Genomic DNA, 17,945 nt, shown 5'->3' with positions numbered 1-17,945 from the left:
TACGCACAATGAAGTCTGCCCAGATGAACTGCCGGGCCAAACGTAACAGCGCTCAACAATGACATCACCGAGCCGGAAAGGATGCGGATACAAGTGTCTTGTCATTACAAGTCACAGCACAACGTGACCACAACCTGCAGTGTTTGCTTCGAGCTGCGAATCCAGAGTTACCCTAGTGCCAGTGAACAGAGAAGCTCTATTTGCCATGCACTATAGCAGCGCGTGCCTGCTAAAAATCCTGCACAAACAGCAAATTTGGCCTGCTATTATTTGGGCCAGGTGTGTGGACAACACACTAGCAAACGTTTTCAAGCATTGCAAAATGGCGCCCACTGGTAGCTAGCTGGCTTAGGTTTGCCGATTAAAACTGCACTCTGTCGTCAAATTTAGTGACCGTCTCAGAAGCCGTTAAAGATTTTATCACTCCATGCTGGTTATAATGGCGACGACCAAGTGGTTCCAGGTTTGAGTACATGCGTGTTGTGAGGAACTTTTCTTCTAGCGTCAGTATATTGACTATATCAGAACGGCATCATCCCTGCTTAACGTTGCACAGCTTGAGGTATATGTTTGAAAAATCGATTTAATGCGAAGCGATCGGTTGAGTTGCGCTTGCGCTGATCTTTGTATAATTCATTTAACCATGTTTTTTGCTCCGAGATGGGATGATGTGCGTGATACGATTGTGTTTTGTACATGGGAGTTGCATGCAACTGGTGCTAGTGCAAGCAAGGACAGCAGTAAACGTGGGCTACAAAACGCAAAGTTAGCCACAAGGCAATACAATAGGGACGTATTCGAAGCTCTGGGTGGTCATTGAAATGAGTTGCATAGCCAGTTGATAGTGGCAGTTACCAAGCTCTTGGTGAAGACAGTAGCCTATACACCAGAATCCTTATCGTGTGGCTCCAAAGAAACGGGAAGTGATACAGCAACAAGTCGCTAAAATGCTTGAAGATGATGTGATTCAGCCATCACAGAGCCCGTGGGCATCGCCTGTAGTATTAGTTAAGAAAAAGGACGGTACCCTGCGTTTTTACGTGGATTACAGGAAGCTGAATCAAGTGACTAAGAAAGATGTGTATCCGCCTCCACGTATTGATGACTCCCTCGATAGGCTTCGAAACGCTCGCTACTTTTCTTCAATGGACCTCAGAAGTGGATATTGGCAGATCGAGGTAGACCCAAGAGATCGGGAAAAAACCGCTTTTTTGACGCCGGATGGTTTATATGAATTTAAAGTTCTACCGTTCGGTCTGTGCTCAGCGCCCGCTACTTTTCAAAGGCTCATGGACACTGTACTTTCAGGGTTAAAATGGAAGACCTGTTTAGTTTATCTAGACGACGTCATAGTGTTTTCCCCAACATTGGACGAGCATCTCAAGAGGCTAGAACTTGTTTTACGAGCCATACGCTCAGCAGGCCTCACATTGAAACCAGAGAAATGCCACTTTTGTTTTGAAGAACTGCTGTTTCTTGGTCATGTCGTCAGCTGTACCGGCGTTCGACCTGATCCCGAAAAACTTGCGGCCGTGACACAGTTCCCAGTACCGTCCGATAAGAAAGCTGTCAGGCGCTTTCTGGGCCTATGCGCCTACTATCGCCGGTTCATCGCCGACTTCGCACGGATTGCGTCGCCGTTAACTCGCCTTACTAGAGACGACGCCACCATTGAGTGGAATCACGAACAGCAAGCAGCGTTTAATGACCTCCGCCAACGTCTTCAAACACCTCCAGTGCTTGCTCACTTCGACGAACAAGCGCCAACAATGCTTCACACTGACGCAAGCAATGTAGGCCTCGGAGCTGTGCTTGTGCAGTGGCAAGAAGACACGGAACGAGTGATCGCCTACGCAAGCAGGACGCTAACACGCGCTGAGGCCAATTATTCAACAACTGAGAAAGAATGCCTCGCCGTGGTCTGGGCAGTTATGAAATTTCGCCCGTACTTGTATGGCCGCCCTTTCAAAGGTATAAGTGGCCATCATTCCCTCTGTTGGTTGACTAATTTAAGAGATCCAACCGGCCGATTAGCACGGTGGAGTCTGAAGTTACAAGAGTTTGATATGACGGTCATACACAAGTCTGGGAGCGCCATACGGACGCCGACTGCCTGTCTCGATCACCAGTACAGTCAGCTTCTCTTTCTGACGACGACGATATGGCCTTCCTTGGTGTTCTCGACGCGTCCACGATTGCTCAGCAACAACGAAGTGACCCTGAATTGCTTGATTTGATTAATTACGTGGACGGACGTTCTTCGAGGGCACCGAAATTCTTTGCAAGGACATTATCGTCGTTTTGCTTACGCAATCGCGTCCTCTACAAGAGAAACTTTTCGTCCATCGGAGCTCCCTATTTGCTCGTTATTCCTGCACCCCTTCGAACTGAAGTGCTCCAAGCATGTCACAATGAGCCGACGTCTGGCCATTTAGGCTACACTCGCACATTGGCAAAAGTACAGCAGGGATACTACTGGCCACGACTCACAACAGCCGTCAAGCAACACGTTCACACTTGCATCGATTGCCAGCGACGCAAGTCACCTCCAAAGAGACCCGCCGGTCAGCTGAAACCAGTTCAGGTTCCACGTACACCGTTTGAACAGGTAGGAATGGATATTCTAGGACCCCTTCCTACGTCTACTACAGGGAATCGCTGGGTTATAGTCGCAACAGACTACCTAACCAGGTATGCCGAAACAAAAGCTATCCAAAAGAGCACCGCCGCGGAAGTGGCGAGATTTTTCATAGAAAATATTGTGCTACGCCACGGTGCTCCGACTATCGTGATCACGGACCGCGGAACAGCATTTACGGCAGCTATTTTAGACCACGTCCTCATGCTTAGTGGAACGACTCACCGTAAGACCACTGCGTACCACCCGCAAACAAATGGACTAACGGAGCGCCTCAACAAGACAATTGAAGACATGCTGTTGATGTACGTGGATGTCCAACATAAGAATTGGGACGAGATTTTACCCTATATCACGTTCGCATACAATACGGCTGAACAAGAGACGACTCGCATGACTCCATTCAGCTTGGTTCACGGGCGGGAGGTACGGACTATGCTGGATGCGATGTTGCCACATGAATGGGACGCTACCGACACAGGCGCTGACGTGTTCACTGAACGCGCGGAAGAAGCTAGACAGCTCGCCCGCTTACGGATCCACCAGCGACAAGACTACGACGCAGGCCGCTACAATGCTCGCCATAGAATTGTAACGTACAAAATCGGTGACAGAGTGTGGGTTTGGACACCCGTACGAAAACGTGGACTGTCCGAGAAGCTGCTAAGGCGATATTTCGGGCCATACCGAATATCGCGCCAGCTAAGTGACGTCACCTACGAGGTTGTCTCCGACAGTCCCCAATGCCCGAGGCGTCGCCAGCACCAGCCGGAACTTGTTCATGTAGTGCGTATGAAGCCGTATGTGAGTGACTGACTGCACGAAAAAAAAATACTGTGCGTCTGAATCAGCATCGGGGCGATGCTCTTATAAGGAGGGGCAAGTGACACGTGTTTATATGAAAAAGAACGGTGATAGGAATGTTTCATAGATTCCAGCTAGTGGGTCAGGTGGTTATTCGGGACGACAACGAAGCAGGCATCTTGCTGTACAGCTGATCCTTAATACGCTCTTTTCGCTGCCGTAAGCTGCTGTCATCTTTTGTTCGCGTTGCACTGCGACAATATATATATACTCTTATAGAGAACCGAGAGATGACCGCCTTCGTAGCTCAATGGTAGAGCATCGGACACGTTATTCGAAGGACACAGGTTCGGATTTTGCCAGTGACAAGTTTTCTTTTCGTCCACTTTTCTTTCTTCGCGTTTTCACTACAATTACTTCCTATCCCATCCTCTATGCCTTCCAGGGCATTATTGTCTGATAGTTCCCATAGTTATTGCGTCTAAGAAAGAAAAACGAGCCCTTAAAATACATTTTCCAACAATTCTTACTAATAGTTTGATAGGAGGAGAGTAATAATATGCAGTCGGCAATGCCCGGGCTTAACCAGGTTTCATTAAAAAAAAAGTCCAGGTAATACTTTAGAACAAACTGCTGAAATTCAGAGGTACCGTGTACAAGTCAAAGTGGTTGATTAGGCGAGTTGGTGATTGATAATGTTTTGAAATAAGAGCGTGATACGTGCGTGATACGCAGAGCGCAGGCCACGCACTCACTTGTTCCCTCTAACAGTAGACCGACCTTACATGTGCCGTCGAATATTCCAGCCTTGTCGCTAGCGCGTAAGTAGGTCTCAGAATCGTCTTTAATGGTCACGTTGTCCATGTAATTTTAACAAAATTATCTAATAAAGTCATCAAGCTTCTCTAAGAGTACAAGCGTGGTTCGCATTGAGAATCGCTTACAGTGTAACGGGGTGACAACAAAACTTGAAGAAGGAATGTGGCAATTTATAAATGTACGTACTGCGCGTACTGGAGGTTCTACGATCGTCTTCTCTAGTAGAAAAATTGCCGCCGACTGAACACTGAGAAGGCACAAAAAAATTGGAACCATGGTGGGCAAATCACTGAATAAAGCAAGACACACTAGAGAGAAAGCGAAATTGACCACCTGCTTGTAGCTTTAGGCTACAAGAGAATTCGTACATATCTCTTAGAAAAAAAAGCTGCTTACTTGCCCAAAAGTTGGATTGTGGTCAGTTTCTCTATCTAAAAATTTCTTCCACGAACTTGAAGGATAGTGCAGAACTGCTTTGCACTAGAGAGTTTGAGATCTAGGGTTAGCGGCTGGCGAGCTTAAGCAGCTTCGTTTTTTGGCACTGTTCATGGATGCGACTTGCAGTACAAAGTAATGGAAAACAACTTGGGGTCCCCAGAATTAATGTTTTCAGGTGGTGTTAACACATTCACAGTGTACACCACCACTCTATGGGCGTGCCGTCTGAAGAGCCTATTCAGCAGGAAGAGTCTTCTCTTATATGTTTACTTTCTTTCTCTCTGTACGCAGCCATTTTTAGCCATTAGAGATACAACCGACGCACGTGTTTCAAAGAGCTGTCAAGCTGGAGACCGAAGCTTTAAACCCTGAACAACACCTAAAATGCATTTGAAAAAAATAAAGAAATAGAAAATAGCTGGCAATGGGAAGGTTTTGTCATTTCTGTAAGCGGCCTCTCCTAATGTGCTTTGGTTGTCCAATAAGACCAACGGCTGAAGGTACTTGGCACCCTCTGCCTGCAGAACAGGTGCAGTGTTGTTTATCTCTTTCTCTTTCAACGTCGCCAGTGCTTTATGCCTTCTGCATCATGCCTCCTTAGCCGATTATACCGCATTTTTACTGAGTTTTAGCTCATATTATCTACGAACACAGATACCTCCAATATGTTGCAAGCAGTCTCATAACGTTAGTTGTTTTTTTTTTCAGTGGAGATGATCCTGTCTTACCCCCGACTTCTTAAAATATCTTCGTCGAGAACAAACATTCTGCGGTTTCACATCGCAACACTCTCGTGCCGTGCGCGTGGCGCAGCAAATGCATGGATGGATGGATGGCCGGGCACGACACCATTCCCAGGATGGAAAGCTTACGTCCATTGCCTTTCCAGGTCTTCTTTACCTGGATCATTCGTTCTGGACTGCTTGGTTCGTGCAACGTAGCTGACGATTCCCCTCCAGGACGGCTGGAATGGTTGCACGAGTTGCCAAGTTTGGAGCCAGCCGGGAAGCTCATCTGGCTACATGGACACAGCACAACTGCATTGGACGCTGCTGACACCCTTCATAATCGTCAGTCAGCAGCCACTTCTTCCGGGCATGACACCATTCCCAGAATGGAAAGCTTACGTCCATTGCCTTTCCAGGTCGCCTTTACCTCGATCATTTGTTCAGGACTGCTCCGTTTGTGCAACGTAGCTGCAGAAGGTTCCCCTCCAGGACAGTTGAAATGTTTGCACGAGTTGCCAAGTTTGGAGCCAGCCGGGTAGCTCATCTGGCAACATGGACACAGCACAACTGCATTGGACGCTGCTGACACCCTTCATAATTGTCAGTTAGCAGTCGCTTTTTCAGGACACGGCACCATTCCCAGGATTGAAAGCTTACGTCCGTTGCCTTTCCAGGTTAGTTCCCTGAAAGGTGCTACTTGTGTTAAATCCAATAATTATAGTTTGTTTGTGGTAACGTGCCCACGAGACCTAGAAGATGTTATTAAGCGATTTAGAGTTTGTGCTTCGGAAATGTGTTATGCCTTGTCTGCCTTAGCACTTATGTTGTCTGGCGATGTTGAGTTCAATCCGGGACCAATGACTAACGCTCAAGAAGAGGCATTTTCTGCGTTTCGAGCTAACTAGTGCAAAAGCTGGTCATGCTGCTGCTCAGAAAAAGATTGATAAGCTAGAAGAAAGGCAGGAAACACTTCTCGCAGAGCTTAATAATTCGAAAATGAAACAGGAAGCCGTCGAAGGCGAAATTAAGTTGCCGAACGCAAAGATTGCATCACTGTCACTTACTTCTACGTCTGGAAGCAGCTCGGGTGATGCCGAAGCCAGTGCTAACGCCCTTCGCAGTGTATCTGATCGTTTGGCCGCTATCTCTTCTCGGTGCGAAGACACTGAGAACAGAATGCGACGCTCGAACTTGCTTTTCTTTAACATTGCGGATGACGAAAAAGAAGACTGGGCTTTGTCCGAGCAGAAAATTGTGAAATTCTGTTCACAAAAGCTTGACATTAACTTATCCAGCACAAATTTCGAAAGAGTGCACAGGTTAGGCAAACATGCTGACAGCAAAAAGAGGCCTATCATTGCGAAAATGACCTTGTATAAGGACAAAGAGCACATCTTGTCCACTGCAAGAAAGCTTAAGGGGTCCGAGTTTTCTCGGATCAATCCACTCGTGACTCGAATGTGCTTGACTTGGTATTGATAACGGCACCAAATACCATATCAAATATAACATACATACGTACATAATTCATCAATTATAACAATGTAATTACCTCTATTATAATTGCGAATTGTTTTTGTTTTAGCTCTAGCGAGACGAAATGGGACGTTAAGTCATTTGCATTAACAGGTGGTGGCTTCAGCGACCACCGGTTAATGCAAATTACTCTTAACGTCCCATTTCGTCTCGCTTGAGCTAAAACAAAAAACAATTCGTGATTATAATAGAGGTAATTACATTGTTATAATTGATGAATTATGTACGTTCATTGAGAGCGTCCTTTTACCATCCTTTCATAATCGATCCGTACAAGACAAGTGGACACTGTTCAAAAACAAGTTAGCTTCATTAGTTGGGGAACATATTCCTACAATAAAAACAACAATTAATAAAAAAATTCATGGTTCATTAAATCACTTAACCAATTAAGAAATAAAGAAAAAAGATTGTACGCGGCGGCCAAACGCGCGCAAACTGCTCCGTCGTGGCAAAGGTATAGAGACTTCTTGAATAGCTACTGCTCCGCGATACGCGCCGCCCGTGATAAGTATTTTTCTCATGATCTACCGTCACTGCTCACCACTAACGCTAAGAAGTTTTGGAAACAAGTGTGCCCAGAACGTCACGATAACAAAATAACTTTGCAAAATGACGACCACATTCCCATTCCAGATAAAGACTGTCCTAACGTTTTCAATACTTTCTTTAAATTAGTTGACATCACTGATGATCATACAAACGTCCCCGATGTAGCCTATCTCGACTATCTCTTTTTGCAGCCCATTGAAATCACTGTTGACGGAATCGCATCTATAATAAATAATCTTAAGCTGTCAACGTCAGCGGGCGTTGACGAGAGTAACACTAAGATACCAAAAAGTACGGCCTCACCCTCGAGTAAAATATTATGTCACATTTTTCAGCAATCACTATCAACAGGACACCTCCCACGTGACTGGAAAATTGCAAAGGTCATCCCCGTGTTTAAAAGTGGCAATAAAAACTCACCTCAAAATTACAGACCCATTTTTCTGACATCCATATGCAGTAAGATGCTTGAGCATATAATCGCCTCGCATATTTACAATCACTTAGAGCAGAATGACTTTTTATTCCCGAACCAACATGGATTTAGAAAGGCCCTATCACGCGAAATACAGCTTTTTGAATTTACGACTGACCTACATTATCACTTAGATCTAAACCTGCAAATTTACTGTCTTTTTTTTGTATTTTTTTAAAGCTTTCGATCGTGTTGCTCACTGCCGCTTAATCTCTAAACTCTCTTCTTTGGGTATAGATTCATCAACTCTGTCATGGATACGGAACTTTCTTACTAACCAGCAGCAATTCACCATTGCTAATGATTTTTCATCCCCAATTTCATACGTTTGTTCTGGTGTGCCGCAAGGGAGTGTTCTTGGACCACTGCATTTTCTTATTTATATTAATAACTTACCAAGTAACTCATCCTCAAAAGTGCGCATTTTCGCTGACGACTGTATAATTTACCGAGCAATAACTAGTACTTGTGGTCACATAATAATTCAAAATGACCTCGTCCTCACCAGCAGTTGATGTAATTGTTTGCTAACGTCCCTTAATTCAAGTAAATGTAAAGTATTGTCATTGGCGATTGCGTATCCAGTGTTGGTTCTTTTAAATATTTAGATGTAACCGTCACATCTAACCTTTCTTGGACTACCCACATCACCAACATCTGCAGTGACGCCTCACTATCAATAGGCTACATATGCCGCAATCTACGTAAGACGCCCACAAATACACGTGCTTTAGCTTACGTAACATTTGTTCGCCCTCAGCTAGAATTCGCTTCTACAGTTTGGTACCCTCATTACAGCTATTTAACTAAAACGCTGGAGTCAATGCAGAATAGAGCCGCTAGATTCATTTTACAAAACTACGATCATAGCGCAAGCATAACACAAATTAAAAAAAACATCACTTTCCTTTTTGAGCAGCCGACGTGATATAACCCTCTTTCATTATTTCATAAATACGTACATGAAACAAGTCCATTATCAATGACATTGCAAACATCTGCATTCACATCAGGGAGACTGAATAATCCTCTTTCATTTACACGCATGTACGGTAAGACATACATTTTTAACTTATCTGCACTCCCCCGTGTCATCCGCTTATGAAACAGCTTTCCAGATGAAATTGTAGCTGTACGCGATCGCGAAAAATTCCGGCACCTTCTTTTCACCCATTTCCAGGTTTAACTGCTCGTTCTATTTATATCAAAATCAGCACCTACGCGTTTATTACCTACTAGAATCTCGCTTTTTTACTCTATTACTATAAACTTTTTTTTGATGGTTTGAACACTAACAAGCCATTCAGTTCTGTTGGGTATATTTGAGTGATGTTTTATTTTGAATATTGGAAGTTCTTTTCACAATTTGTGCTTGTATTTTCTAGACTGTTTTACGTCATTATCTCACATGTATACTTATCAGATTTTCATTTTCGCTTTATTATTATCAACACTTTCTCATTGTTATTTCTGTTAGGACTTGTATAATATATGACAATTAGTTTATGTTATTGTTTGTATAGAAATTTTACCAATTCGTGTATCTATTTCTTTTATGCTCCCCTTTTATGCTCCCCTGTTGCGTCTGTAACGTATTTTGAATAAATAAATAAATAATTAAATAAGTAAATAAAGAAATGGATAAATAAATAAATAAATATGGCTGTATCTTTTAGATCGGGCGGTGGCTAACGCCACCAAGCCGTAGTACTAAGTGAACCAAAAACTAGATTTATTTTTTTCCCTTTAAATAGTAAGGTTGAGGACTCATACATTGCAGTGAAGGGTTTCATTTTCACTCATGCCTTGACTTTAGCCACCAATCAGATAACCTCCTTCTAGTTATTTCTACCCGCTTAAAGTCTATTTTGCCCTCCTTGTCCATAAATCCCAGTGCTTTGAAAAACTCTGCGCCATCATTATGAATGATAGGGTGAAACCCTTTGCAGAACATTATCAAGTGTTTGGCAGTTTTCTCTTCCTCTCCACAAGCACTGCATGCCGTGTCTACCTCTTCGTACTTGACCCGATATGTATTGGTTCCCAATATTCTCGTCCTGGCCTCAAACAGTAGAGAACTACCCCGAGTATAATCATAGATCGTTTTCTTGGCAATTTCCAGCTTTAAATATTGATAGATCTTTAGTGCGGACATCTTAATCATGCCAATTCTCCACGTATCGGTCTCAGCTTCCTTCACCTTCTTCTTAACCGATAGTTCTTTTTGGTTTGGCCCCCTGCTGTTTTTCAAGTATTTACCAGTCATTTTTCTGGTTCGCTTCCTCCATTTTGTATCGACATTCTTCATGTACAAGTAGCTGAATACCTTCCTAGCCCAACACCCCCCCCCCCCCCCATTTCTCTCAATCGCTTCTCAAGTTTTATCTTGCTGCTAGCTTCCCTGCCCTCAAATGATGTCCATCCCATATCACCTTGTACTCCTTGATTGGGTGTATTCCCGTGAGCTCCTAAGGCAAGCCTACCTATTCCACGTTGCTTAAGTTCTGATCTCATGCACAAGACCGCATTGCCGAACGTCAGACCAGGAACCATGACCCCTTCCCATATTGATCTCAGAACATCATACCTATTGTAATTCCACAGTGCCCTGTTTTTTTTTTCATCACCGCTGCATTCCTGTCACATTTAGTCACGTATATTTCGTGTTCCCTTAGGTATTCGGCCCCATTGCTTATCCATACGCCCAGATATTTGTATTTATGTGTTATCTCTAGCGTGACAACCTGTATTTTAGGCTCACTACCTTCATTATCATAAAAAATTATGACTGCTGATTTTTACTTACTGAATCTGAAACCTAGCCTATCTCCTTCATTACCGCAGATGTTCATCAATCTCTGCAAATCTTCCTTGTTGTCGGCCATTAGCACTATATCATCTACATACATCAATGCTGGTAGTGCCTGTTCAATGAGTTTTCCTTGTTTGACGAAAGAGAGGTTGAGGTCAAGTCCACTTCCTTGTAATTTGGCCTCTAATCCTTGTAGGTACATCATGAATAACAAAGGTGACAGAGGACACCCCGGCCTAAGCCCCCGTTTTACCTCTGTTTTTCTCATTTTATACCTATTTTTCCCACTTAACAGCTGCCTTGTTACCTTTATAGTTATCTTTTAAATGAAGAGTGACTCCATCTTCCACACCTAGTGTGTCCAGTATTCCCCACAAGTCCTCTTGAACCACGCTATCGTACACTTCCTTGATATCCAAAAATGCTAGTCACAGGGGCCTGCGTTCTTTTTCTGCTATTTCGATGCACTGCGTAAGTGAGAACAGATTATCTTCCAACCTCCTGTGTTTCCGAAACCCATTCTGCAGTTCCCCCAGCACCCCCTCATCCTCTATCCATGCCTGCAGTCTTTCCTTTATAATCTGCATCGCCAGCCTGTAGACCACTGATGTCACTGTTATAGGATGGTAGTTGTTTTGTGACAGCTTTGTCCCCCTTTTCTTTATAGATCATGCTCATCCTGCTAAGTTTCCATCCACCGGGGACTTGGCCAACGATTATTATTTTCGTCACTGCTTCTCTTAAAGCCTGCTTAGACTTCGCACCTAATGTCTTTATCAGCATAATTGGAATGTCATCTGGGCCTACTACTAGGAACGCCTTCTCAGCACTTTCCCACTCTCGTTGTGAAAATGGAGCCATTGCACCAGTTGATTCATTCTTGTCTATTGTGGTGCATAAAAAACTTCTTTGTTGAAATTTTTCTGTCATCCTTGTTCTTATATATTCAATAGCTTCGTCCCCTTCTAGCCCAGAACCGTGAGCTCTAGTTATAAACCTCTGCTCCAGGCTCGTCTCATTTCTTAGGGAGTTTAGATGGTTCCAAAGTTTTCCAACGGCCTTTCTATCTTTTTTATGTACTTCTGCCAGCCACTGAGCTCCTTATTTTCTAATTTTTTCATTGATCAGAAGGAATGCATCCCTTCTACAGCTTAGAAAGGTTTCCCATTTTCTTTCAACATCATCTGTCGGTTCACCCCGCTGCTTAGCATGTCTGTGTTCCCTAGAGGCTTCCCGACGTTTTGCTATCGCTCTCTTACCTTCCTCATCCCGCCAACTTTTGGGTTTGTGTCTTCTTTTCCGGGGTGAATTGTCACATGCCTTAGCAAGCTCGAGCTCAAACAGTCTAATTAGATTCGTGTATGTCCACACTGTTTTATAATCCTCAGTGATTACTTTCTCAATTCGTTTAGTAGCTATTTCTATTTGCCTTTCTCATTAAAAATTTTCCTGTAGTTGCTCATCTTGTCTCCTTGCCACTTTCTCTGTTCTTCCCAAGCTTAGCTTGATACGTTTGTGATCACTACACAGACTTCTGGAGCCACCTTCATCTATGTGCATTGCCCTGAGCTTATCATACATCCTATCTTACATCAGTGCATAAACTATCGTCGACTGCAGCCTTCCTACCTCCCATGTTATTTGCCCTTCACACTTCTCGGTACTGTTGCAAATGATCAAATTATGCCTTTCACACATAACCAAGATCATTTTGCCTGTTGGGTCCGTATACCCATCTATATCTTCTATATGCGCATTCATATCTCCTAGTATAATTTTCTCGCACTCTCCTCCTATCTACTCAATGTCCTTTGATATACACTCTACCATTGCCTGGTGTTCCTCTCTGGCTTTTGCTCTCAAATACAAGTTCTGCATGTTAATATACTCTATGCCTGAATTGGCTCGGTGCTCATGGCTACGTCTATTTATGGCCCGAATTCTACCTATCTTAGATACTGATGCCACTTTGGAATCGTATCTGTTCATGCCACCTGTCAAAGAGTCTCCCTGGTTGTTTTCCTCGTTACTAGCTATCCTGCACCCTAATTGGCCTACGTGCCCCCCAAAAAAGCTACTACGCGTCCTGCAAGTCGCCAACCCACCTCATGACCTAGCCGCCTATCGAAGTGAATTCTGTCTCGTTGAAAACCACCCCACCTATGCACCTCTCTGTTTATTTCCACCACCTCAAAGCCTTTCTCTCGACTTATCCGCCATATCTCTCGGTTTGAGTTGACAACCGCTCTTTGTAGGTTCTCGTCACGCACCGGTACCTCCGGTACCGTGCATATCACTACCTGTACATGAGGAGAAGTGGCGCGCATGTCATAGATCCCTTTCACCAGTATGGTCACTAGTCCTGCCGTATCTTCATTTGAGACATCATTTAAGCCGCCTAAAATTATCACGAGGTTTTCTCTATCAGCTGTCGTTTTGAGTTTTGCGCTCGCTTGCCTCACGACTGCTTCCAACTTGTGTCCTGAGAACGTCCCTATTACAACATTCATGTCACCTCTTACCCTCTCTTTGATTGATTATGCACATTGGTTTAAATTAGAGTTTCCGGCGTTTATCACATGCTGTGACTTTTCAGCTGGAGCGTCCTGCACCTGGAGATTACTTGCACTTGTGGCGCCGGCTGCTTTGTCCGCTTCCCTGCCCCACCACTACTTCGCTGAAGCTGGGCCTTGCGACAATTGAACCGACTGAACCTGTTTTTTTTTTCAAACTTACTTGCTCTTTCGTCTCCGTCGTTCTGGTTGCCGGTGCTCTACTGTTCTCTCCGTCGGCCGCTCCTTTGTTCACCTTGGCTAGTGCTTCCTCGGCGGACTTCAGCCTTTCTTACATTGCCCTCCTTTTTTCTTTCTCTGCCACCAACGCAGTCTCCAGCTCGGGGATTCTCAACAGCCGTTCACTCTGGGCAGCCATTCTTCCCTTTATTTTTTCCTCGACCTCACATTGTCTACAATTCGCGTCAGGCTCCTCTTTATTTGCTTCTGCACTTGGGTCGATTTTCAAACTCACCCCGCATCCTGAACACTTTACATCCTTTTTAACAATGTCTTTATGACACCAATCGTCTTTAAGGCTTGTATCACTCGATAATTACAAAACATAATCCCTGCCCTACAAAAAAGAGAAAGTCTAAGCTTTAATACAAAAATTTGCGTGTTCAATGTATGTGCACTTCCCCCACGAGATGGCAAGAGAAAAACACAAAGAAACAAACACACACACACACGCACGCTCAAACTAGTAAATACCTGGTGACTGACACACGGAAAAGCCGTACAATGCAATAAGTGCTACAAATATTTTAACTGCTGCCTTAGTAATTATAAAGGCAAGCTCAAAACATGCAAAACGGTTATCTGCGCAGTCTATTGGGAGCGCTCAAAAACACGTCCATCCAACGTGCCAGTCCAAAATGGAAGCAAGGTCAGGGTCATAGCGCCCCTACCGCTGACGTGTGGCAAAACATACACAAAAACTCTCCCATTGCTCAGAAATTCTCCAAAATACTTGTTTTGCACGTATTTCAGCGTTTGATCGGCTTTGACATGCCTTTGAAGACTTCCTCTGTGCAGCTCCTGCACGTGTTACGCGCGTTGCGGCAGCTGTATTCGCATGTCTTCTGTGGTCAGCCAGCGCTGCTTTTGCGGATGCTAAAATGAATAACTGTTCTGGTTCGGTGCCGCTCGGTGCACACAGAAAATAATCTGTCTCCGGAATATGATGACTTGCTGTTCCAGGAAACTTGAATTCGCGCCGGATCCCTTAATCTGCCAGGCTAGCATAATTGTCTGCAGTGTCCTTCAGGAGAGTAATAGTTTCGCGTCGAGAGCAACTACTGCGGTTCCTTTCAGGTGCGAAGCTCCTTAGGGCGTGGGTCTGTCGCTCCTCCGTATGTATGGAGTAGTAGGTAACCACTGGTGGCGCATACCCGCTCTAGAGCAGGTATGTGCCACATGGGCTGCGAGATGGAAGATGATGGTACTTGAAGCACTATATGAACGCACGGACGGAGGCATGGACGGACGGACAGACAGACTAGCAGACGGATGAACGCATGAATGGGCGTGCGGACGTATGGATGAATGGACGCACTAATGAATGGACAGACTTATGGGCGGACTCACGGACGGACGCACAAACAGACGGTCGGACGCATGGATGGATGTATGGATGGTCGCGTGGACGAACAGAACCAAGAACAAACACACGGACAGAAGCATAGACGAGCTGACGGACGCTTCGCCCCACTTATCATCATTCACTCCATGGATATGCTGTGGTTTTTTTTTTCAATGCTTTTTTGCAAACTTAATATTAATACAATTCCCACTCATAATCAATCACTCCGTGGATATGCTGTGGTTTTTTTTTCAATGTTGTTTTGCAGACTTGATACTAATACAATTGCTCTCCCGTTTTTTTAGCATGTCGGCCATCTTGTTTCAGTTGGTCTTTTCGGGGAGTAACAGTTCGTCTCAAAGACTAAAAGCTGCCGCTTCTCCCAATTTGACCGTTTTTGGGTTAGAGAGGCAACGCATTGGAGATAACCGATGCCGGGAGAGAGATAAAGGAAGAGATTGATAAAATAAAGAATGATGGCTGAGATAATAACCAATGAATGGCGGGCACTTTTTCAAGGACGTCGTAAGCTAGAGCTAGGGTCAATTGACTTGAATGGGTGAGCCACACTCTAAATCACGCTGGTTATCCAGATCCAGACGCTGGTTATCCAGAACTACTGTATCTTGCTCATTCATCGACTCGCACGACAAGGTCGGCTTTTTCGAGCCGGAAGCGAGAAACCATGGATCAGGCTGAAATTGACCTCTCAGCCACTGTAGTCATCTTTAGCCATATCTTCCGCGGATAGAGAGAACTTGTGCGGCTCTTTTTTACGTCCACACATTTGAAGAGCTCCACTCACTGGACCACGTCAATCTTCCGTCGCTCGAGCCAATCAAACGTCTAAGGCCAGCTGTGGAGCGAATTCGCTGCAGTCTCGGGCCTACCCAAGGTGCGGCAGAGCGTCTTAATGACTACATGGCCATGCTGTACTCATGGTGAATACCTCGTCGAATGTCCATGCTGTGGTGCCTGTACCGCCTGGACACTAGCGCACATCGGCCCTTCAGCAAGCACTGCAGAAGCGATGCAAGTGCTGCAGAAGTGTAGTTATGCTGCGACGGAAACGGTGTCGTCAACAGGGCGTCGACCCTCTGCCTGACCGAGCTGACGCTCGACCACGGTACAAGAATACTTTAGGTGAGCGAACGCCGAGCCTAATTGGTGCACGATAATGTTCTGCTTCGCAAGAATCCCGAGAGATATCCCTACAAACTTTGCCCCGAATCCTCTCCTCCCTCTCGGTGTAGGAAAGCCCCGTACGTGAAAAAGTAGCGGCGCTCATTTATCGTCGCCACAACACCCATGGCTCCTAGTATCACCGGCAGCATTCCTAGTATCACCGACAGCATCTCGTTGAGTAACAAAACAACTGGCAGGGTCCCTTGCGGAATGACCTAGGGTGACTTGAAGATTATCTTCTTTTTAGGGGCGAAGCTCCTTATGGCCTGGCTTGTGCGTCCCCCGTTGTCATTGTGCGCAAGCGCCGGTGGCACATACCCGACAGAGCGGTTATGTGCCACAGGGGATAATACGGGTATGTGCCACAAGGAAAAAAAGATGATCACGTGACTACGATCGTGATCAAGAGATGCAGGATGGTTGTACTTGGAGTGTTCTCTAGATGGACGAATGGACGGACGCATAGATGTACAGACAGACGGACAAGCACACGGATGGATGAATGGACGCACGGATGGATGGACGGACGCACAGCCGGACGTACGGACGGATGGATGGATGAACAGACGTACGGAAGGATGCACGGTTGGACCCACAGAAATACGGACGGACGCACGGATGAACAACCTGATGAGCGGAAGCAAGAACGAACGCACGGACGGAAGCATGGACGGACTGATGGACCCTTCGCCTCACACATCATCATTCACTCCGTGGATATGCTGTGATTTTTTTTCTCTTCAGTCGATCTGTTCATCATGCCCGTGCACCTCCCCGAAACTATATGCACCTATCATAATGCTTCCAAAATTTGAGGCCCACTTATGTCGGAGCTACGATTGCATGTGATGACGGTATCGTATGACGTTGCATCATGTGACATCATGACACAATTTGTGAAGTCATAAATTTTCGTGATCGTTGACGTCATGATTCGGTTCTACGGTAAAGTCAACGCGTGAAGATTTTTGCATCACTTGCGCTGTGCTCGACACCGCGGGACGCTGACGCCGATGGTTACTTTTTGAGTTTCATGTGGCACTTGAGGCTTTCGCTTCAAGCGGCAAATATGGCTCGGGTTCCGTGTATGTTTGAACTTTCTCACTGGTGCCTGGTGCCTACATCCCTCACGTTCCCTGAGATGGCGGTAGCTGTATGTAACGGCGGGTGCACGATAAAAATACCCGGTCATTTACAGCCTTCTTCTCACAAACACTAGTGCGCGCACAATCATGCTTTAGCAATACTTGCTGTGAGTATATCCAGTGCATCTTAAAGACAGTTAATTTAAGCCCCCAGAACAAGAACACAAAAGCACGCATACACCGGAACATCAGTCCCTTCTACTTGTTTTTGTGTGTTCCTCTTTTTGGACGTGTAGGTCCACGTTTAACGTGTAGGACGCTAATGACAAGTGACAAATGCACTGATGCCAGGTGCACAAAATAAACATGCGAGTTACTTTTCATTGATTGATATGTGGGGTTTAACGTCCTAAAACCACCATATGAATGTGAGAGACGCCGTAGTAGAGGGCTCCAGAAATTTCTACCACCTGGGGTTCTTTAACGTGCACCCAAATCTGGGCACACGGGCCTACAACATTTACGCCTCCAACGGAAACGCAGCCGCCGCAGCCGGGATTCAATTCCGAGACCTGCGGGTCAGCAGCCGAGTACCTTAGCCACTAGACCACCGTGGTGGGGCATTTGAGTTCCTTTTTTATTTCACTGTACAAAATTCTGTGTTGTGAATAAATAGAGCAAAGGGGTAATTTAATGGCAAATCTGCCACATCTAAAAGTTAACCTATATTTTGATT

General features: G+C 45.1%; 1 protein-coding gene across 1 annotated transcript in view; it reads left to right on the top strand.

The window, feature by feature from the left end:
* The window catches only part of LOC119165495 (glucose dehydrogenase [FAD, quinone]), a 169,132-nt gene that overhangs the window by 142,204 nt on the left and 8,983 nt on the right, over positions 1–17,945 (top strand). The gene's annotated exons all lie outside the window — the stretch shown is intronic.

This window comes from Rhipicephalus microplus, chromosome 8 (assembly GCF_043290135.1).
Source record: "Rhipicephalus microplus isolate Deutch F79 chromosome 8, USDA_Rmic, whole genome shotgun sequence".
In the NCBI taxonomy this organism is placed as follows: domain Eukaryota; kingdom Metazoa; phylum Arthropoda; class Arachnida; order Ixodida; family Ixodidae; genus Rhipicephalus; species Rhipicephalus microplus.
Note: the sequence above shows the minus strand (reverse complement) of the source record. Positions and strands in the feature narration are given on the sequence as shown.